Source organism: Herpailurus yagouaroundi, unplaced genomic scaffold, assembly GCF_014898765.1.
Source record: "Herpailurus yagouaroundi ecotype Mexico unplaced genomic scaffold, PumYag 192, whole genome shotgun sequence".
In the NCBI taxonomy this organism is placed as follows: domain Eukaryota; kingdom Metazoa; phylum Chordata; class Mammalia; order Carnivora; family Felidae; genus Herpailurus; species Herpailurus yagouaroundi.
The window spans coordinates 20,714,862-20,738,624 of NW_024412423.1; the positions used below are offsets into that span (position 1 = coordinate 20,714,862).

Consider the following 23,763-nt stretch of genomic DNA (forward strand, 5'->3'; position numbering starts at 1 on the left):
TCCATACAATGGAAAACTTCATGGCTATGCCAGAGAACAGATACAATACGCAATAACTGAAATCAACCTCACAGACAGGATTTCAACTCTGATGTCAAGCAAAAGAAAGCAGACACAGAAGAGCACAATTTGTAGGATTTTATTTCTCTAATGTTCAGAAGCAAAGAAAAGCAATTCCTGGTGACAGATGAGTGGTCACCTTTGAGAAGATTATAACTGAGGGGACACATAGGTGGTTTCTGGGGTGCTGAGAATGTTCTAAATTGTGATCTTGATGGCGGTCACATGGGTGTGTCCACTTTGTAAAAATTCATTGAGCTCTTACGTTTAGGATATATACAATTTGCTCTATATAGGATATGCTTCCATTAAAATTAAAAAATGAGGGGCGCCTGGGTGGCTCTGTAGGTTAAACGTCCGACTCTTGATTTTGGCTCAGGTCATGATCTCACAGTTCATGAGTTCGATCCCCATGTCGGGCTCTGTGCTGATAGCCCAGGACCTTGTCTTCCTCTCTCTCTGCCTTATTTCCCTCTCACTCTCTCTGCTCCTCCCCTGCATGCACACACACTCTCTCTCAAAAATAAACATTAATAATAATAATAATAATAATAATAAAAGATGAAATAGAACAAAGTACCCAATAGCACAAATCAGGAGTCTGTTGAATAGAGGGAATAAATAATTTACATATGAGGAAGGTTCTATTGAGGGAAAAGGTGTGGTGTGCTCACCATCACATGAGTAGTAAGTAAGTGGCCCAGTCAGGGCTACACTTCAGTCTCAGAAATCCCACCCCCACACTCTGCCATCTCAAAGCAACTCTCAGCCAGTGTTCAGGAGAAATATGACAGGGATTAAACGTTGAGACTCTGAGTTGGAGGATCTGGGCTGGATCCTGACTTATTCCTGCCAGCCGTGTGCCTGCCATCTTTGGTGAACTCCTTCATCGTCCTAAACCTCAGCATGTTCATCTGTAAAATAAGACAGGCATGGTAACTTCCTGTCAGAATAGCTGTGGTGATTAAGAGAAGTCATAATAAGCCGACACCATGCTTAGCATGGTGGGTGGCATATAGGTGTCCTCAAATGGTGGCCATCATCATTGTTATCACCATTAATGAAGACAACTAAGGCAGAGAGGTGATGGGCTCATTTGGGGAGGCAAATGACTTCAACAGCTCCATCAATTATTGAAGCTAAATAAGAACGTGCCTTTCTAGTACTTGAAAAAGCAACCCCCCGAAAGCTGTAGCAGAACGATATAGAATAAAATTCATTGGCATAAATGACACCACGGCCCTGGATGCATTGCCTAAGGAAGAAATTATTTGCTACAGAAGCTTCAAACCAGATGGTTATAAATGAGAGTTAGCGCATGGGCATTACTTAATGACTAAATTTCTTTAACTAAAAATCTAATTTTATTATGGTATAAATCACACTTTCTTGAAGTAGGGAATTAATTTTAGATTTTTCATTCACTGTTCATAACCTTTCCATGAATTTGACAGCCAAATCATTTTAAATGTCATTTAACCAATACAATACAACAGCTTTATTCCTCATTGTACCCTTCCTGAATCCATTATCTTCCACTATAATGTAGGAGAACTTAAGTAAAAAATTACCATTCCATAAAGCTGTATTTTACTGTGCAGTTGAACTGCATAATCTTTATTTTTGAATCAATATAATGTGAGTGCTGAGTAATATTTTTCATAATCCAAAAATCTATTACAGAGTCTCAGCTACCAAAGAGTATAAATGAGGATCCTCAGATTCCATCCTTGGATCCTTGTCACGTCCACCTTAGGCGATGCTCAGGCTTTCAGTCGTGTGTCAGGCTCGGGTAAAGGGAGGTGGAGCATGGCCACAGACCGAAGGCACAGCTCTTCATCCACACGTCCAGCCATCCTCGGTTAGAGGGAAAGTCTCAGTCTGTCACTCAGAATATTAATGGGATTTGGTGGCTTCTGGGAAAATGCTGGCTCTGTGGGTTAGGAAGACAGGGATCAAAAGCACCCAATACCAAGAAGAGAATGATAGGAAAGCACCAAGCTGAGGGGAGCTGAACATGGCCAGGTCTCCACTCACAAAGTAGATGTGAATCTGGTGCAGATATGGCACAGGCTACTGAGGTCACCAGCTGCCAGCCCTCTGCCCACACCAGTGTCCTGACAGTGAGCCCAGGACACACAGTGTCTCAGCCCAGCACCAGAAGCGCAGAAGAAGCCCCTGCTTCAGAGATCCCCGGCCCCCAATGCCCGAAGAAGCTATACAACAAAGTCCACAAGCTCTATTTATAGACCATTTGGTCCTGTTGAGATCAAAGCTTTGCTAACAGAACTAATCATTATTGAAATTCTGACAACTAAATTCTAAGTTTTTCAGAGCTGAGATGCCCTTAAAACTAATGCTTCTTTAACAACCTTTCTTACAGTTTTTCATTTATTCATTTGAATTTTAAAAACTTTAACCACTCTCATTTTTGCTAGCAAGACACCACTCTGCAATTAAAGTCTTCACTCGGACTGACAAAATACAGCTAAATAAAGGGATGCCTTCTGTAGCATGTATTCCTTTACTGACTCCCATATACTGAGCACAAACCAGCCATTCTGTACACTTTATCTCATTTATATGGTTCAGTTCAAGACAAGAGGAAAACCGCCTCATTGTTAGATTTCCCAGCACATCCTGTCTGGGTCTTCAAAGCCAGATGACAAGAGGATTAGGGGATTAACCCTAAACTCAAGTGCTAGCTTAAAAGCCAAGCTGAATTATCCAGCAAACAACAGGATTTGGGGGGGGGGGGGGCGCGGGGGGGGTAGAATCTGAACATCCGCTCTGCCTCCTGCGGTCATGTGGAGCCTGTGGCAAGTGCTCAAGGGCATCTCCAAAAAAAGGAGATGTGGGCTCTTGAGAAATACCACCTAGTCCAAGGGTCAGCGGTCATCCTTGAAGCTCGCATAGAACAGAGGAGCCATATAGGGTAAAAGGATGTGTGTCCTCTCTGGTACACTGCCTTAATGCCTCTGAGGTGTGTGAAAGGAGGCAGAGTCACAGCACTGCACCTCAATGTGCCTTGGAAGGTGGACACAGGGCCGGGTCCTTCCACCTTCAGCCAGCAGAGCCCACATGCTGCCTCATCAGGGGAAGCACACTTGTGCTTCTCAAGAGACCAAGAAAGAGAAGGGTGGGGCTGGGCATGGGCCACACACAGGCAAAGGAAGTGACCTTCTCCAACACTTTGGGGCTGAACCACAAAGGTACACTTAGCCAACTCTGTGTCCCTTCTATGTCCTAGCTAACAATAAATCGATCTGTGTAAGGGAAGTGCTGCTTACACAGGAACAGAGAGTTTAAAAGGTAGAAGGAAGAGACCATGTATGAACGATTTTGAAAAAATACCAAAGAAATCTCTGTACCATTAAGGTATAAGGCATTTATTTAAAAAAAATCATCATTACGAACCTGCAAATACTGTCCCTGTAGCATACTTGTGAGGGACATTAGTTTTATCATGTCCATAAGGGACAATGCGAAACAAGACCCTCACAGCCTCCAGAAGGTCTGAACAATCTGATTTCATGAGTGACTGCTCCACCAGCTACAGCCTTGAGGGAACCATCCAGATACTCCCACTTTAGTTTACCCATCTGTAAAATGGGAGACCAGACAAGCCAGTCAGGATGAATTAGGTGATGGCTCAGAAACATGGGCTGTGTCTCCCAGACAACTCTTCCCAGTGCTTTCTGATGGGGAGCACAGAGTGACCAGTTATCGGAGAAAGCTATGATATTCTGAAGAGAAAAGGTATTAATAGTGATTATAAGACACCAGATAGGAAATAAAGTATGGGGTATTTCCCAGGCCTTCAGAAATTGAGATAATCTGGATGATAATTTTCTTGATTTTATAAGTAAAAAATGAATAGAATATTTTATGAGGATTTAGGGATTTTAGATTTTAGGTATTATTTAAAGCTATGTGTTAAAGGTTGTTCACGACATTAAAAACAAGAAGGTGGCTCTGAATTTAAGGACATCTTCTGTGGCAAACCTACCCAAGTGACAGTACAAGTAAACACAAAATCACATCTGAGGAATTAAATGTCAATGACTCATTGATCAGTTTAACACCACCGCCTGCACACAGTCAGATTAAGAGACAAAAGAGGAAAGAGGGACACTTTCCAGCTTTCTCTGACAACACAACAAATTAAAAACTAATTAACTTTTTGATTTAGAAGGTAATGCACATCTCTGCCTCAGAACAAGCCATCACGGTGTGCAGGGCCATCCTAACCATTAGCAGCATGGGGCTCTAACTCGGCACTCTAGGGCACGGTTTTAACAAATGTCCTCAATCTCCAGGGACACCAGTCAGCTTCCCATTATGTGCAGAGCTAGGTGACCACAGCAAGCAACAGGCACACTGGATTGCCATTACTAGAGTGGCATCTGTCTCCCCCGCAGTGCACACTCATTCATCTCTTACCCCAGCACAGAGCCTGGCCTATTGCAGACCCTAAAAAAACTTATTGCAAGAATCAAATCAGATTATTTCAAGATCTCCTGGCGAGAATAGGGGGTACAAATGAGGTTCTCCGTGAGAGTCATGGAGCACACTGGTTGTCATGGAAGCCTGACTTCCTATACGTTCTCTTTTTTAGGTAAGCTTCCGCAGAAACTTCTTCCTTCTCTTCCTCATTCTGGGAGGCTTCATGTCCATTAGTTGTCCTACCAAATAAGCATCTCTCCCATGCTGGCTCTGTTCCAGCAGACCATGTACCATTAGAAAATCAAGAGCACTTTGTGGGTGTTCAGGAGAAGACAGATGGCCTCTAGGAGGAAAGGGGGCAGAAGTTCACATTTTAATTATTCATTATACCCTCCAGGTACCATCTAATAGATGATATAACTCAGCATCAACCTGTTTAAGATGATCTTCAAATCTGCCACATTTTTTTCTCTGTTCCAACTCTAAGACCAAGATGAGGTTTAGAATAACCAATACCTAAGCCAACTTACACCTCAAGGAGCTAGAAAAAGAAAAACAAACAAAACCCTAAACCAGCAGAAGGAAGGAAAAAATAAAGATTAGAGCAGAAATAAATGAGACACTAATTTAAAAAACAATAGAACAGATCAATGAAACCAGGAGTTAGTTCTTTGAAAATATCAACAAAATTCATAAACCCTTAGCCAGACTCCACAAAAGAGAGAAAGAACTCAAATAAACAAAATCAGAAATCAAAGAGGAGAAATAACAACCAACATGACAGAAATAGAAAGGATTATAAGGAAATATTATGAAAAAATATGTCAACAAATTGTACAACCTGGAAGAAAGTGATAAATTCCAAGAAACATATAACCTTTCAAAGGTGAATCAGGAAGAAATAGGCAATTTGAACAGAGCAATTACTAGCAATGAAATTGAATCAGTAATTGAAAACTCCCAACAAACAGAAGTTCAGGACCAGATGGCTTCACAGGTGAATTCTACAAAACATTTAAAGAAGAGTTAATAACTATTCTTCTCAAACTATTCCAAAAAAAATAGGACAGGAAGGAAAATTTCCAAATTAATTCTATGAGGCCAGCAATACCTTGATACCAAAAACAAATCAAGACATCACAAACAAAAGAGAGCAAGAGAAAGAGGGAGAGAGAGAGAGAACTACAGGCCAATATCCCTGATGAACATAGATGTGTAAATCCTCAACAAAACATTAGCAAACAGAATCCAACAACATATTTAAAAATTGTTCGTCAAAATCAAGTGCGATTTACTTCTGGGTTGCAAGGATGGTTCATTAATCACAAATCAATGAATGTGATATATCACATCAATAAGAGAAAGGTAAGAACCAAAGGATCACTTCAACAGATACAGAAAAAGCATTTGACAAAATACAACATCCATTCATGATAAAAAAAAAAAAAAAACCCTCAACAAAGCAGGTTTAGAGGAAACATACCTCAACCAAATAAAGGCCTTACATGAAAAGCCCACAACTAACATCATATTCAATGGGGAAAAACTGAGAAGTTTCCCCCGAAGGGCAAAAACGAGACAGGGATGTCCACTCTCACCACTGTTGTTCAACAGAGTCCTGGAATCTCAGCCACAGAAATCAGAAAAGAAGAAGAAATAAAAGGCATCCAAATTGTAAAAGGAGAAGTAAAAATTTCACTCTTTGCACACAATAGGATAACACTATGTAGGGAATCCTGAAGACTCCACCCAAAAACTGCTGGAACTGATACACGAATTCAGGAAAGTCACAGTATACAAAATCCATGTACAGAAATTGGTTGCGTTTCTCTACACCAGGAATGAAGCAGAAGAAAGAGAAATAAAGAAAACAATCCTGAGTACAATCAAACCAAACAGTATACCTAGGAATAAACTTAACCAAGGAAGGGGCAGACCTGCACTCTGAAAACTATTAAAAAAGTAAATAACCTAGGTCTATGAAATAAAAAGATAAAGCAGGATAAAAGGCTGCCCCCTCGCCCAAGCACAGTCCTCAGGTCTGAATTTCTAGTTCATTCTTTTTTTGACATGGAGCGTGGGGGGAGGGGTGTCACAGATATGATCTGACATAACGATGCTAAAAGTTCCAGATCCACACACGGTAGGGCCGGAGGTAGGTGACACAGGGTGGGGTGGGGGTCAAGTGGGAAAAGGGGGCCTGGTGACAAGCCTGAAGGACACCTGATGGGAATACAGATGAATACCCCACAAGCGGCAGATGTCTAAGGACAGGCAAACTTTATGCCCCCAAAGAGAGACAGGCAAGCCTCTTCCATTTCTGCATCCTCACCAGATTCTCTCCTCCTGCCCAGAAACAGGCACCTCCCCTCCCACCCTCCAGCCTGGCCTGTGGCCCCTCCAGCCTCCTGGCCATCTCCTGAACTTTCTCTTCACCTCTCTCTCCTCACTCCCAGACTCCTAGAGAGGACCACCTGCTCTGCCCACCACAGTGATTCCCCACAAGACATGCAGCTCCGCACCCAAGGCTCTTGGCAGTGCTCCTGACTGGTCTCCTGACATTTATTCACCCCTTCATTCCTTCATGTATTCATTCAATAAATATTTGCTGCCCTGGGAAGACAGCAGTGCCAAGACAGCCACAGTCTCTGTGTCCATGAAGCTTATGATGTGACGTGAAGAGACAGACAACAACAAATGAAATTTACAGAACGTGTCAGGGTAAGAAGCAGCAGGGTCACAAATAAAACAGTGGACGGGGGCAGAATCATGAAGGGGAAAGGACCTGCTATTTTAAAGATTTTTTTTAATGTGTATTCTATTTTTGAGAGACAGAAAGAGCGCGTACAAGAACGGGGGCAACAGAGAGAGAGGGAGGACCCGAAGCTGGCTCTGTGCTGAGAGCAGAGAAGCCTACACGGGACTTGATCCCAGGAACCGTGAGATCATGACCTGAGCCAAAGTTGGACGCTCAACTGACTGAGCCACCCAGATGCCCCAAGGCTTGCTACTTTAACTGGGTGGTCAGGGAGGGCCCCTCCAGGGGGCTGTGACTACAGTTGAGACCAGTCCCTAAGCCTGACCTTCCCCTGTTCAGTCATCCCTTATGTCCAAGAAGCCAGCCCCACTCTGCATGCCCTTCCCCCTCCATGGCTGAGGCACGAGCATTGAGAAACGAGAGGGGAAGCATTTGTCCCAGAAACGGCAGGGACCATCACAATGGCAGCTTGCGTGTGCTGACTTGCCTCCTTCAACCTTCAGTGCCCCCCGCCCCGCCCCCAGCAAGGAACCTCACTGATGCCTTCTCACTCCTGCGAGCCTCCACCACCGTGCCCTCCACTCAGTACTTGCTGATTTTTGATTGCTGTCTGTATAAATAATTGGCTGGGCCTCCCGGGGGTATCCGCTTTTGTACAGGGAGATAAATCTCCAAACACACTTTGATTAGAAGGCACTTTCATTGTACCACTATAAAACTTATATTAAAAATGGAACTTAGAGTAGTTTAAATTAAATGAGTTATATATAATTAAAAAGCCTTTAAGGCACAATAAGGCTCTTTTTCAATTTTCACTTATAACAGAGTCAAAAAGGAAGAAAGGCACCCGTGGTCAGCATAGCTGGATTGCTATTCACCTAGTAACTCGCCCGTCTGAGAGTTCCAGGTAAAACCAACAGTGTTTTCACCTTGTCCTTCCCCTGCTTCTTAGGTGGGCAGCTCCAGGAGCTCAGCTTCAAGACTAGAGGCAGTGCCTGTGAGATGGTTGTGAGAACAGAACAGGGCTGTTCCAACAACAATGAACACCACTCCTCGGCTGGAGAAATGCCTGCCCTACATCTGCCAGTTCAGAAGCCAGGTCAGCCTGAGTCACCCACACCTCCCAGAAGGGGCCCTGGCTTAGGGCAATGGCACATACAAGATGTGTCCCCAAGAGCCTGAGTCCTCTCTCTCCCTGAAGGACAGATGCTTAGAAGGACAGGGAGGAAAGAAGTAGTTGTTTTGCCTGCATTTCTTCCACGGGCAAGCCCAGGGGTTTCCAAATGGCGATCTTTAACACAATCCAGAGCCCAAGCTGTGTCCCACACCAATTAAATGACAATCTCGGAGGTTGGGACCCAGGCCGTTATCAGTATATTTTTAAATATATACAGGTTATGCCAATGTGAAGACGTGTTTGAGAACCATTGGGCAAACTAAATATCTTACAAACTCTCCCCCAGATTAGGCTCACACTCCCTACGTCACTATGGTTTATGGTGGTGCTGGACAGCCTCTGAGGGACCACCAGGGCTTCTGCGGGGGCTGGCAGGGCTATACCAAGAGAAGATGGTGTCACTGGCACAGGACCTACACACCATGGCACAGATTTCTCTTTCCAGCAAGATTTAAGCAAAGCCAGAGAGATGGTGTGGGCAGGCCGTGCTCTTTCCACAGGGAGCAATGCCACCTCGCCATCCAGGGCTCAGCAGATCTCAACAGCCACTGGGGGTCACTGGGGAGGGCAGGCCCAGCACCCAGAACTCAAAGTCTCTCCAAAGACAGGGAGAGTGGGGTAACTGGCCTGGAGCACACGAGCTGATTTTGTGCAGCCACAAGGCTCCCGGCACATGGGGTAAGTGGCTACAAGGTGCTGGCCTCTGGGAGTTTCAGTTTCCTTGGCCGTCAGAGCAGACTCTGGGTGGTGGCTAGGAGATGGTCGTGAGAAGTGAGAAAGGAAGGAAGCCAATAGCACCCCATGTCAGGCAGCTGCTGTAGCTCACCAGTGCCCACCCGCAGACAGCATCCTGGGTACGTCAGGCGTCACCGTGCCCCAGCACAGAGTACAGCGCCCAGGATGCTCTGCAATGTCTCAGGGCCTCTGGAGTGGAGGAGGGGGCAGGAGTTCACCAAGGCAGGTGGGCAATGACACGGAAGGGCAGGGTGGTACGTAGGCTCCAGTGGTTGGTACAGTGTCAACCATGACCCATCAGCACGTGGCTGTACGGGCCCCTTCACACCTCTTCTTACACCAACCCTAGGCTATCACACCTGAGTTTCTCTCACCCTCCAGGCTGCCTAGTGGCTCCAGGACAATTCAATACCAGGACTCCTTTTCCTGTATCCTTCATGCGTCCTGCCTGGCCTACAGAGCTGACCTTCTCTCCCTGTTCACAGGCGGCTGTGACCACTTGCCTGCCACGGGGTGGGGGCTGCAACCTCCTGGGGTATATACACCCACCCAGATGAGGTAGGCATAGTTCTAAAGAAGCACCTCCCACTACCACAGCTTGACCAGGCTTCATGCCCCATGTCCCTGGGGCTGCCCTCCCACTCCCACCTCTGGTGGGGGCAAACGCCTTCTTCCATGATGACCCCTCCAGAGCAGGCACAGAGCTTGCCTCTGGCTATAACCCAGTGCTGACCCCCTTGCTCACTGGGTGTTGTGACCCTCCAAAACTTTTATCTGACAGTAATCTCTTTGGTCACCCGAGTGGGGAACTTTGCCTCCTTCCTCAGGCCCCAGAGCCCAGCTTCAGAAAGGGAGAAAGCTTTCATCATCCCTTAGGAACTTCCCAAGGCCAACTCTTAGAAGCAGAAACAGACACCACCACCCATCATCATGCTTAGGTCTCCATCCAGAGCCTAGACACCCATGGTGCCATATGCATGAGCACAGCAGTGAGCCTAGCCAGGCCCTGCCCTGCAAGAGGGCAGATGCTCAGGGACACACCGGACAATGGCTGCAAAGTCCCACCAGACCCCCTTGTAGAACTGGAAGGAAATGGTCATGTCATTCTGCTGGGATCCATGGCTGCCCTAGAAACCCTTTCCCATAGTAGGAGAACTAAGCAAAAGGTGCATATGTTGGGGAGCCAGGGGCCGAGTAAGGGCAGGACCTGCTCTGCCACTCTCCACAGGGAACGTCAAGAAACTGCCCACTTCCCAGTCCCAGGAGGCTGCCTCAAGCTCCATTGTCCTCTGGGAGGCAGGGACGCCTTACCTGATTGATAGGTTCTGTTTTGGCCTTTCAAGCTCAGTGTCATCAAATGTCTTTTTCTTACCCTCAAAAATACATGTAGTATTTTTCAGGCTAAGAAAAGCCTCAAACACCATGCTGTGGTGGTTAGGAGCATAAGTGTGACCATTAGAATGCTAGGTGCAAACCCCAGCTCCACCATGTCATATTTGAGAGACTGCAAACAGCTCACCTACATCTGAAGCCTCAGTCTCCAGATGTTTAAAGTAAGCAAGTTAATGGGGCACCTGGGTAGCTCAGTCGGTTAAGCATCCAACTTCAGCTCAGGTCAGATCTGACAGCTACTGGGTTCAAGCCCCATGTCAGGCTCTGTGCTGACAGCTCAGGGCCTGGATCCTGCTTCAGATTCTGTGGCTCCCTCTCTATCACTCCCCTGCTCATGCTCTGTTTCTCTCTTTCTCTCTCCCTCAAAAATAGAGATTAAAAAAATTTTTTTAATAAGCAAGTTAACAGAACTCCACAAAATCTTTTTAAGAAGTCAGTGAAGTAATGCACTTAAAGCTTTGACAAAATGGTAGTTGCTTATTAACTTTGTCATGAATAACTACGGAATTCAAGGGATTCTGTATCAGGAGCCAGAATTCCTATCGAGAACTTCCTCATTCTTGTAAGGAAAGGATAAGAAGAGTCATTCAGACCCCCGGAGGCCACCTTCCCTGTCATCCCCTTCCGTGAGGTGTCTCCAGTTCCCTAATACTCCATAATTTCTGGTTACACAGAAACAGACATCATTTTTGTAAAAACGTTGCTAATTCAACAAGACTTTGCACCTGGCTGGGAGCAAAGCTCAGCGCCACAACTGGGAGATCATTGACTGTATCTTGCCTTCCATGATGACTGGCCTAATTATCCCACAACAGCTCAAATGTGATGTTGCTCACTGGATTCTACAGGGCGGCAGACTTTCTTAGAAGAGACATCTGGAAAAGCTAGGACTCTTCCCCCCATGGAGCTCTTCTTTCTTCTCAAAACAATTCCAGCTAAGCCTCAGAGGAAGTGTACTAAGGAGCTCCCTGCAGCCATAGGCGACGTGACTGTGGAGTCACGGGGCCATGTCCAAGACCCAGAGCCTGCTCGGTGGTCAGGCCGCGAACCCAGGCCCTGGGTGTCAGGAGCACAGGCCCCAGGAGGGAGAAGAGGGTTGGGGTGGTGACTGGCGAAAGGTGAGGCAGCACGAGGAGGTCAGCCATTCTTTCTACAACCTGTCTGTGGGGCTAATCTAGGGATGGGTAGGCTGGGCTTCTGAACTGTTTCGCACACACAGGCCAGGTTGGTGTGGTGAGGCTGGGGGGAGGGCACCAATGAGTCAGACATCAGTGACAGTGAGGCCGGCAAAGCACAAGAGCAAAGAATTAAGACCACATGGGCATGGCTCTCGAGACCACAAAGCTCAACTCCATAAATTGCCTATACTTCTAACAATCTGCATCTATGTTCCTCAGAGCACCAAGAGGGTGCAGGTGGGCTCCTCAGCCTCGCCACCTTGTCCCCCACTTTAACCCGCTTTCCTACTCCTTCACTAGAGCCTCCCAGGCCTGCCCCCACACCCCTGCTCAGAGCTCCCAAATGTCCACTCACATGTGGGGACTTGTCCCCTGGCTTCTCTGAGGGGAGGCACCAGGTTCTCAGCGACTAGACCTGGGCTGCGTGGCCCAGGGCCCTGGAGCCGTAGGCTCACAAGGCAGCAGGGCCATGGGGCTGGCGGCAGAGGGTGAAGGCGCAGGAAGGGGTTTGCAGCTCCATGAGAAGGCCAGCCCCCACAGACATCAGAGAGGGGAAAAGGAAGCAGAAGCGGGAGATGGTGAGCTCTGGAAGGAGATTCTGCTCCAGGCTCTCAGAGTCCTTGATCTATCACTCCAATAGCAGGCCTGGATATCCACCCCTGCATTTCTTCTCTGTCCCTTCCCACCAGATAGGGTCTTATTCTACCCCCATCTCTAGTCGAGGGCTCCTCCTCCTAACATACTTGAGTCCTCCACCCACACATATCACCACCATCCCCTTCAAAGCCCTCCCACCTCCATGAGTTTCTTCCCAACCTCCCCTCCTCCCAGCACCTCTGTGCTCAAAACCCTCCTATCACCCACGGTTTGGCCCCTACTGCTCACGGAACGTGACTTGTACTCTGTTAATTGCTCAGCATACTCCAAGTATACAGGTGATTTCTTACAAGTGCTCTTTGTGCTTATTCTTTCTCCCTTCTCATAATCCCACTGTGAGACACCATCCCACGTACAGGAATTTCCTATAGAATACAGCTCAGGACCATCTTTTCTGGTAGCACAAGAGCAGTCACTTTGAATGAGATTAGGTTTACATTTTGTTATACATCTTCATCTAGAATGCATCATGAATCGCCGATAATCTGGTTCTAGTGAGCATAGCCCCAGAAGGGTCTTCATTACTAAAAGTTACCAAGCCAATTGGTACAACCAGTTGGACGAGAATGGACATGTGGCTCAAGGTGGGGCCCTAGTGCGACAGCTAAGTCTTCTGGACTAACAGTTCTGGCTCTGGGGTGGAAATGCCACATGCTGTGGTGCCCCAAGGTAGAGGACACACAGCAACAGTGAGCAGCCATCCCCACCACGCATCCATGCTCGTCGTCCAGGTGGGATCTAGGAGGCACGGAGCCAGAAAGTACATGGCCATGTCAGGTAAGACCACCTTAGGAGAGGGTATAGAGGCTCTGTTTTAGGAAACAAGTTTTGGAAGCTTGCAGGGCTGGGGGTGCTCGGGTTGAAATTCTGAGCCCTGGACACCACGCGGCTACTGCAGTCAACATAATGTCCAGTCTATGTGGGGGACACTATGGCACTCCAGCCTCTTCATCTTCCAGCCTCCAACCCACCCTCTGAGGGCTCCAGAGCACCAAATCATGGGTCAGGACCAACCTGTGACACTAGATCTGCCATCGGTCACACCCCGAGGTGAGCAATGTGTGGACTAACAGAACAAGCATCCTGCTCTGAGACCAGGGATGTAGCAGTGGGACCAGAGAAGGCAGCAGCTACTTTCTCCTTTATTACTCAACAAACGTACCTAATTTCCTTTAGGCTACAGTTGAGAAATTAACTTAATCACTACACACAGGTAATAAAAGATCAACAACTGACAGAGGTGTTTAATTCCATCTGCTAATGCAGATTCCATTCAGCAACAGCAGACTGCTCCATCCCCCTCCCAGTTCCCGAGCCCATCCTGGGCCCACGGGTCCTCAAGCCCCAAGAACAGACTCATAGATGTCATGTCTCTTCAACCACCTGGCTCTCGGACAGAGCCAAGCACACAGCTGGGTGCTCAGTGGATACTGATTACTAAGATTTAAGATCACCAGATGCCCCAGGTGACCCAGACAGCCCAGGGCCCAGGGACCCATACTAGGTAGGAGCTACATAGCATCCTGAGAAGGTCAAGCAGGAAGCTGTGCTTTGGGACGCAAGGATACACTCCTAAGCCCTACTGCCAGGGGATGGACACCCAAGCATGAGGCAGAGAATCCCATTCTTCACAACCAAATGCTCAAGGGAAAACAACAGCGTATGTAAAAACCAAACAGAAGACAGTGGAGGAGGAGGAGGAACAGTGGGGCAGATTCTAGAAGCACTCCAATTAGAACATCTACCTGGCAGGCCTCTCCCATTTGACATCTCCCAGTGTGCCCACATCAAAGCCTGTTTCACCGGAATGGACGCACAAAGTGTGCCATCAGCAGAACCTGAAGTCTTTACCATAGAGGAAGAAACTGAGCATGTTTTAAATGCAAGACTCGAAAAAGAAATGAATGGAGAAAGAGTGATTTTCTTTCTTTAGAGAGCAAAATGTGAATGATAGAATACCTTTAAAAAGTTTTTATTCCAATAGTCCTAAGACAAGCATCAAGAAAAGCCATCGAGAGTCTTGCACCTATGAAATGACACCTCCAAAGACAACTTTGTTCCCACTGCCCTCAATCCCTTCCTCTCTTTGTAGGGACATTTAGCAGCTCCCCTCCCCCGAGGCACAGGCTATTTCTGCTGACCCGGAAAATTCTGAGCACAAAGAGAACATCCTGTGTTTGCTTGAGGTTACATTTCATTCTCTGGGCTCCCACTTGGGGACGAGGTTGTGATGTGCCTGCCACACTGATGCTGGCTTCCTGACAGAAGGGACAGCCAGGGCCAGGCAGGTCCCAGAAAACGTTGCAGGAAGGGGACAGCAAGTGAGTCGGGGGTTCACCCCCTCCCACACTCACAGCCCACAGGACTCTAAGGATGTTGGAAATTGTGACAGGATTCTACGCTAAAACAAAACCAAACAGAGTCCAGTCTCTCCTGGGGCTTCTTCTGTAAGGAGTCCTAGAAACTCGAGTCACCTTGTCCAAATTCTGACATGCCACCAAAATGAATAAAAGATCGCAGACTCACTCACTCCCTTAAAAATGTCTGAATATGCCGGGTGCCTGGGTGGCTCAGTCAGTTGAGCATCCAATTCTTGATCTCTGTTCAGGTCATGACCCCAGGGTCATGGGATCAAGCCCCTTGTCAGGCTCTGTGCGGAGCATGGAGCCTGCTGAAGATTCTCAATCTCTCTCTCTCTCTCTCTCTCTCTCTCTCTCTCTCTCTCCACCACCTCCCTCCCTCTGCCCCACCCCATTTGTGCACACTCTCTAAATTAAAAAGAAAAAAAAATCTGAACATATTACTGTGTACCAGGCTGTGCTGGCCGCTGACACCTCTGGGTCTCCAGACCTGAGCCGAAATGGGACACCTAACCGACTGAGCCACCCAGGTGCCTCTCCTTCACAACTCTTAAAAATACACACACACACACACACACACACACACACACACACACACACACACTTTCTGAGTATAACTGAAAACTCAAACTTTATAGTATTTTAACAAAAGTAACACTGGCAGCTTTTCTTTCCAGCTAAGACATCCAGAGAGATTTCAACTTGGACTCAATGCTATGTTGGAACAGTGAGGAGAGGGGAAAACAAAGGACTTGGTTTCCAGATGAACCAGCAAGCACTTGCACAAATACCTTCTTGGCATTTCTTACAGATGGGGGAAGCCAGTGATCTCTACGGTGATTCCCTGTTGGTCAACACCAGTCCCCCACCAGCACCAGCTTCTCCTCATCCTTGCCCCAGGCACAGTTGAGCTCAGAGGCCCCCTTTGATTGAGGGAATATCTGAACCCCACAGGCCACATATCTTCCATTCTCCATTAAAGAGATAGTGAAGAAACTTTAAAGACCATGATCAAGAAACCCTGTACCCCACTCTCCCTTTAATTTTTTAATTTTTTTTAACGTTTATTTTTGAGACAGGGAGAGACAGCATGAATGGGGGAGAGCCAGAAAGAGAGGGAGACACAGAATCTGAAACAGGCTCCAGGCTCTGAGCTGTCAGCACAGAGCCCGATGCGGGGCTCGAACTCAAGGACCATGAGATCATGACCTGAGCCAAAGTCGGAGGCTCAACCGACTGAGCCACCCAGTTGCACCCCCCCCACACTCTTCCTTTAAAATCCAGCTGCACCTATCACTCCAACATAGAGGAGTGCTTGTGTGTGACACATACACCTGCAAGTTGACTCCCCCCACCTATGCATGGGCACAAGGACCTCTTTCTGGGATAAGCACCCATCTTCTCTATCTTGGAGCTATATCTTTCTAGCCATGAAATTCAGACAGATACCGCAGAGAACAACACTGGATCTACATCTGGAGACCTAGTATCTCCATGCGCCAGGAGAAGGCTACTGTGGGGCACACCTCCCTTTGTGTGTAAGTCTGGCCTTTTACTTCCTTTATAGATTAAAAAAAGTATAAATAGAAGTGTAAATGAGGAGATGATAGGAATTGTACGTAGTAGCTTCATCTTTAAAAATAAGGTTTTCATTTTTCTGCTCTGCAAAATCACCAAGTCCAGGACCACTTCTATAGGGCACAGTCCCCAGCTCACGGCCAATACTTAGCCCTGTTACACAAGGAGTGAGAGAGGCCATTCAAGTTCCTCTCTCCAGATCAGTATTCTGAGAACTTCCTCCTTCTCTCAGGGACACCTACAGGGCGCTGGAGTATATACCATCCACACACACTGCAGTCAAGACTCAGGTCTGTGTGCAGCGACAGGAAAGCAATGCTGGTCAGAGAGATCCCAAATGGTCACCATGCCCCTCCCCCCATCACGTGACAGGGAACTCCTCACTGCTATACCCTTCCCAAAGGGGGACACACAACAGGACTTGAGACAAACAAGGATGGGCCACACCTTTACATTTTCCGAGTGTTGTACGGCCATACAAGAATACAAGAGGTAGAATTGCATCTGACAGGACACTTAAAACATTCATCACACAGTTTAAAGGGGCCCAGTCAGCAGCCATAGAATTAAGACTTATAGACAAACCAAAAGGGATCTGAGTTGGCATCCTGGCCACCCTCTCACTTTCCACATGAAGAAACTGAGGGTGGAGAAGAGAAGGGAGTGACTCAAGTCCATGGACCTAGTTTGTGCCAGGCTAGACCTGGAATAAATGAGATCCTGTGTTCTTACCCAGACATCAGCAGCCTTAGGCAGACTGCACTTCTGAGTTAGAAGATTTCTACTGTGCTTAAGGGGCTCTGCTTGGTTCTCCCCAGTGGGTCATCTTTCAAGTTTTGGAAGTGAGTGAAAGGGCTAATCAGCTTTACTCTGGACCGCAGAGAGAAGTCCAACCCAGATAACACAGGTGGATCACTAGCATTTGGGACATGCCTGATGTTGTCCTCAGCTCCAGTGCCAGAGCTGGGAACTTCTACTCACTTACTGACCCAAAAAACATACTTCAGAGCTCTCTGCCTCCACCCTCCCCTCCCATCCCCACCACCCCCCTCCATATCTGTCAGATCTCACTACAACACAGATACTTCCCCTGGGGACTGCTTCCTCCAAAGCATGAGAGTATAACACCATCCCTTGGAGAAGAAGAGGAAACCCCAGGTAAACCACTAGCTGCCCCTCCCCCCACACCCCCACCAGAATTCTGTTCCCCTCTCTATCCTGCAGGGGTCTATTCACAGCTGGAGTCTGTGATACCACTCTGTACTAAGCCCAGAAGTGCTGTCAGACAAACAGACTAAAATTAAACTAAAGCGAAGTTAATTTTATTTTCTGAATTTCATAACACTCCTTGAAACATCCAAGCACAGCACGGGACTAGGATCTACTCGTCTCCAGGGTCAGCTAGTGGCTCCATCAACTTGGTCCATGCCTTCCCAACTCAAGGGAAGGCCTAAGGCCAAAAAGCAAATACGTGTGGCCATCCATCAGGAGAGAGGCAAAGCTGAATGGACGAATGGCTTCTTGGCCACAGGGGCATGCCTCCTCCTCCAAACACCAGTGTATCTGGGTCTCACTGCAGTTTGCTCAGGTGTCACTTGCTCAGAGTATAGGGCCTATCTCATCCGATCCTCTTCATCTTTGGGACCAGTGACCTCCACCTACCCAGTGGCTGCAGACAAGACAAGGCCCAGAAGACTCGTAGCAGAAACCACAGTGGTCAAAGCAGAAGGACAATGACCCTGGTTTGGCAGGACAGAAGAGTAGAGCCCACTCACAGGGTGCCTGTTAGAGCCTGTCTGACACCATCATGGCATTTACTTCGGTCTAAATGGTAAACAAGACAGATAACCCGCAAGTCATAGAGAATAAATCACGCAGATGATTGGGGCCTGGCGGATTTGATGCTGCCAACTCCCCGAAAAATGGAAATCAGAACCCCATTTATAACGCATGGCCTGATGTCCTGATTACAAGGGTGGAAAGTTTCCTAGAGAAGCATAGATTATTTAGCAGCAGAGGCATAAAAAGAAGTAGATGAGTAAATGCTAAATTAAGAGGAAGAAGAATAATGGTTTTCTGTGAACTCATAAATGTTCATTTTCCTGGGTCACAGAACTTTTCAGAGCCAATTAAAACTCTATTAACTACGATCTCAAAATACACAAGGGGCACACAGCACACTGACTGGTACAGGCTAGGAGGCTTGCCGGGAGCAGTCAGAGAGGAGGAATATGCAACACAAAGACAAACACAGTGACTTTCCCTGCCCAAGGGTAAAAATAAAAACAAGACCCTCAAACACAGCACCAACCTGGTGAGTGCGTCCCCAAACCAGAGGCTCTGGGGACAGGTACCGGGCAGGACACCAGCATGGGTGACATGGAGACAGTGACAGGTGGGAGCACGGGAGCGTGGCTGACCCTCGGGATTTAAGTCACCTGCACACAAGCCAGTGAGGAACCTTGGGTGCAGAGATCAAAATTTACCTGTCCACCTGAAAATTTCTAAATAAGTGAAAAAGACTCTCAAACCCAGGCTATTTCAATTCACTGTTCCAATCGCCTCCCTACCCCCAGGCCCATCTAGTGTCAAGCTATTTCCCAGCATGACTGCAAACTGTAAGTTTCTCTCCTTTTGCTAACTACAGTCAGTTTCATCATAGTGACAAATGCTAAGGAAAAAAAAAAAAGCTAGTGTTAATCACTAAATAGAATCTCTTTCTTGGATGTGTACAGAGTGGATAGGGGGACTCCTCTAGAGCTTTTCCACCCAGCGACCCCTGGGAGCAGAAGTATCAGCATCACCTGGAGCTGATGAGGAATGCAGACTCTGGGGCCCTATCCTAGATGTACTACATGAGTATTTGATCAGGACACCCTGGCCCTTTGCAAGCACACTCAAGTTCAAGAGATGCTGCTGTAGGCCATAGCCCACACCAACTCCAGAGGTGGCAACTGGCTCATCCAACTCCCACAAGAACTTGAGGTACTTGCCACCCTTCTTCACCTACAATGGGTTTACTCACACATCTGCAGATGGGAGTCTGTGCTCTCTCCCCAGTGTGACCTGAGAAACTAAAATCCACACCTGCTGACAGAGAATAATCATAAGACAGCCATGGCAGGAGTTCCGAGGTGGCTCAGATGGTTAAGCACCCAACTTCGGCTCAGGTCTTGATCTCATGGTTCAGGAGTTCGAGCCCTGTGTTGGGCTCTGTGCTGACAGCTCAGAGCCTGAAGTCTGCTTTGGATTCTGTGTTCCCTCACTCTCTGCCCCTCCCCATTTGCACTGTGTGTGTTTGTGTGTGTGTGTGTGTGTGTGTGTGTGTGTGTGTGTGTGTGTCTCGAAAATAAACACTAAAAAATTAAAAAATTAAAAAAAGAAGACAGTCATGGCTGAATATTCAATAACCAGAGAAGAGACTACCCCTGAACCCCCATGCCCACTCCACAGCTGCAACAGAGGTCTTGGATCCTCCAAGAGGATGCATAGTCCCAATGCTCCACACTCTGAGGAAAAGCCCACTTGGACCTCTTTCTGAGACAGTTGACCAAGAATCTCATCTTAGCAAGCCAGTTAAATGCTGGAACTAGCACCATGAGTGTTTGGGAATAGGGACTCCACAGAAAACATCCATAAGAGATGCGTGCAGGCCAGCAGATGAGGTTCAGAAAATGCCAGCCGGACTTGGATGTTCAAAGGGAAGAGAGAGGTGGTTTCCCCACACCCACAGTCTGAGGGCCAAGAGTAAGGAGAGGTGACTAACAGACACCTTGCAGCCCACAGAAGATCAGCTACTCTTCCCCAGTCACCAGTCAGAAAGAAGAGTGGGGCATGGTTTGTGGATGGGGAGGAGACCATGACTAGAAGGGCTGGGAAGCGTTGTCTTAAATTCATTCAACTGTGTAAGAACAAGGACAAGGATTAGAGAAAAGAAGTATTTTTTAAAACTTATTGCCCAGTCTCGCAGCCCACATCTTCTTGAATGTGCGGCCAATGCAAAAGGGAGTCAGGGCACTCCAGGTGTCTGTATTAGAAGCCACATCTACCCAGGGACAGGAGCACCCCTGAGAGCAGTCAGCAACGCCAAGGACCAACACTTGCAAGAAGAGCAAAGAGCCGTTCTGTGCTTTCTTAGGCTGACTCCTGGGGTTAGGAAGGTGGGTGACCACTCTGATTACTGATACCACGGACACATTTATTCCTGGAAGACTTCCCTGTGAGATCTTCTATACATTGAGAACACCTGGTGTTTGACTTCAAAGCCTTTCTCTAGTCTGTAAGCACAGGGGCATATGAAGCTGCCCATTTTAAAAGGAACCCATGTTTATAGTTATTTAGGGCAGGACTAGAAACTGCAGGTCAGAGCAATTTAGAGAAAGGACAGTAGAACACAAGAAGGATGTTAAGGGCTGTGTGATGGCCACCAGCCAATCCCAGAGCCCAGCCAATAGTGGGAACACAACATCCAGGGCCCAAAAAGTTAAGGGGGGACGCTCCCACAAATGACTGCCCCTCGGTAGGGGGCACATCCCTGGGGCTGCCACTTCTCAATTTCCTGGTCTCCCCAGATACAAAATTCTACCAATACTGATTTTAGTACTGTATTTATCTCAGCCAGAGTGTAGGGAAAGGGGGGGGAAGTTTTAATTCCTTTAGAATTTCATGAAGTTCTATCTCAGAATTGTTTCCCTTGAACTCAGAATTCCATTAGTATTCTAGGCCACATTCTGCCACTCAGCTCTTATTAAAGAGGCACTCCACCCAGCTACATTTCTTTCATCTACATTTGTAAAATGATAAACTCCTTGAAGCTATTTCAACTGCACCTCTGTACATAAAACAATAATTTAACAAAATTTACATTTGCTATCATTGCTTTAAAAATGTGCGAACACACATACACACTGGTCATTTAATCCTTATTTACCCTTAGGACACTCCAGTAATTGTTGAAACACCTTTAAAGGCAAGTCAAATCTTATTAATTCTTTCCCAGTACTTAAAACTCTGAAGTCAATGAATGTTTTTTAAGTACTAATATCAGAAAGGAAACATACACAGAAACATTTTACCATTTAGCTCCTGAAAAGGTTTTCTGATTTATTTACTGAGTCCCAAAAAAGTCTATTGGTTAGGATTCTTCCACAAAGTAAGACTCTGAAGAACGTGGCAGAGGAGTTAGGTATCGTTTGGTCAGTTATGGATATATTAATAGCTCTAACTCCAACAACAAACTGCCCAGAATCTCTAACACAAAAAGAAAACCCTGGATGTTGAGGAGATCCCAGCCTGGCCTGGCCTGCAAGCTGCTTACAGGTTTGTTGGGGAGACCACTCAGCTCCCCACTGGCACACACTTCAATGACTGGGTGTCCCATCTGGACTTTAAAACCACAAGGGTGGCCTCATGACTAGTAACAAATGTTGAATACCAATTGGCTCAAAAACACAATGAGTCTCTACTTGGATCTGAAAACTATTAGACGTTGTAAGGAAGAGAAACCTAAGTAAGTTAGGCTTCATTTGCATGCTAAAAATAAAGAGTTAAAAAAAAAAAAAAAAAAGGAACAAAGACTAGTTCAGAATGAGACATCAAAAGACCAAGAGTGCCCAAAGAAGGATCTAGAGAAAAGGCAAGAACCAGAGCAGGGCCTCGCAGGAGGAGTAAGATTCAGACATGTGTAAAGAAGGGACGGCATCCCAGACATGAGGACCCTAGTGAGTTAACGGCATGAAGAGGCTATGCATAAAGCATGCTAGAGATCAGCAAACAAAAGAGTTCCATATAAATGTTCTGCTCTACCTAAACATTTACTGTCCTGTATCCTAGGCCCATGTGCACGGTCATCATCTCATTTAATCATTCATGAAAGCAGACTCAGTGAGTAGAAGTTATTACAGTTTGCGAAAATTCCATCTATAGCCACAAGAACTGGATCGATAAAGCAGCTGTTCCTGCATTTGGGAGTCTGCTGAGGCATCGCTTCCTGTTTCAGAAGCAACCACATGCCTGGACCCAGGAGACAAGTGCATCCCCTGGCCTCTGTCCCAACGGGAGGAGCAAATCAACACCCCGATCTAACCAACAAAAAGCCTTACTTCCTCAGCCTGAGCAGTATCTATGCTTTCTTGATGGTGCACCAAGTATTACGGTGTTAAGAGCAGAGATAAAGATGTCCTAGGCTGATATTAACTTACCTTCACTTTGCCTCGAGCTAAATCCCACCTTAATTGGCTTGACTTGTTTAATTGAAATAAGTGATTTACAACAGTGGGCCACGGAGCCCCAATAATAAGGAGACTAAATAAGCTTATCTGTGTGTTTGCCTGTTTGCTTTGTTATTAAATATTCAACAATGTGTTTGTAGGGCTGAAGTGATCATTTTCCTTTGGTGTAGATAGGAGTCCAATGACTAAGCCACTCCCATATGGGAAATGCCACGCTTGCCAGCTAGTCAGCCTCCAGGCTCTTTCCGAAGAGCATTAAGTCAAGTCCTTCGTGGACTGTGACAAGAGAGATACTGCTGCTCTTCAAATCATCTGTGCACCACAGAAGGAAGCCATACAAACTTCAACAGCAAACATGAGCATTCAGCTACTTCCAAAGCTCCCCTAAAACTAAGGTTTGTAGGCTTGGGATTGCATTACAATTAAGTGATAATGAGAAAGAAATCGTATCTCTTGATCAAATAATGCATTAATCCTACTGTCCATATACCGTGTGTCGTTATGCACTCTCTGGTAATATTGACTTTTGGAGGTAATTCTTCTTGCTCCTTCCATAAGACAGGAAATAAGCACAGAGAAAAGAGAAAGGGCGTGCGTCAAAGAGGACAATGGAAGCTGAAATGCCCTGAGAAGCTCAAGTTAGAATTTCATATTTACCACATCATCAAAGAAATCCCAGGTACTATTTTTTTAACCTTCTTTTTTAATGTTTATTTATTTTTGAGAGAGCGCGAGAGACAGCACAAGCACAGGTACACGAGCAAGCGGGGGAGGGGCAGAGAGCGAGGGAGACATAGAATGTGAAGCAGGTTCCAGGCTCTGAGCTGTCAGCACAGAGCCCAACGGGGGGGCTCAAACTCATGAACCGTGAGATCATGATCTAAGCCGAAGTTGGACGCTTAACCAACTGAGCCAGCCAGGCGCCCCCCAAAAAATCCCAGGTAGTTTTAATGAAAGGCTGTGGTTCTTTCTTACAGTTAGTCACACAAAGCATTTTCTGCAGAAAAACTCCCCCCCCCCCAGAGCCCCAAATTCATCAGGCCTACTACCTGAGTAGGGCTAGGTTGCAATTGATGATGAATCCTCTTCAGTACTTAAGACCAAGTTCACTAAGCAATTAGCAGTGTATGGAGACTCTCCAGGGAAGCATTGGAGAATAAGTTTTTCAAGCACTTTAGAAGCATTTATATAT

At 46.6% G+C, this 23,763-nt stretch overlaps 1 protein-coding gene across 3 annotated transcripts in view; it reads right to left on the reverse strand.

Moving 5' to 3' along the window:
* FSTL4 (follistatin like 4) overlaps positions 1–23,763 on the reverse strand; it is a 442,413-nt gene that overhangs the window by 382,855 nt on the left and 35,795 nt on the right. The gene's annotated exons all lie outside the window — the stretch shown is intronic.